The sequence below is a fragment of the Sinocyclocheilus grahami genome, unplaced genomic scaffold (genome assembly GCF_001515645.1).
Source record: "Sinocyclocheilus grahami isolate Dianchi unplaced genomic scaffold, SAMN03320097.WGS_v1.1 scaffold1842.1, whole genome shotgun sequence".
In the NCBI taxonomy this organism is placed as follows: Eukaryota; Metazoa; Chordata; class Actinopteri; order Cypriniformes; family Cyprinidae; genus Sinocyclocheilus; species Sinocyclocheilus grahami.
This window is the reverse complement of record NW_015507021.1, coordinates 8,731-9,048: the sequence shown is the minus strand read 5'-3', so window position 1 is coordinate 9,048 and position 318 is coordinate 8,731.

Below are 318 nucleotides of genomic sequence, written 5' to 3'. Positions count from 1 at the left end.
GCTATTGTGAATGTTAATGCATTAACTAAGGTTAACTAATGAGATTTTATTATAAAGTGTTACCTATTGGTCTTTATCATTCTTTTGCACTTTAATCTGTGTGAAATTATTTACTTTATACATTTTTCGTGTATTGGTTTACTGTATTTAAATGTTCAGTTTCTTTTGTTATAGGAAAAAAGTTATTAAACCTGTTATACTTCATTATGACGACGCTTTGACAATGTACAAAAACGTGGTAATACCATGGTACTTTGTGAGAGACAATGGCAACGTCACCTGCATACACACCTGGTACCGAACCACACACACACACAC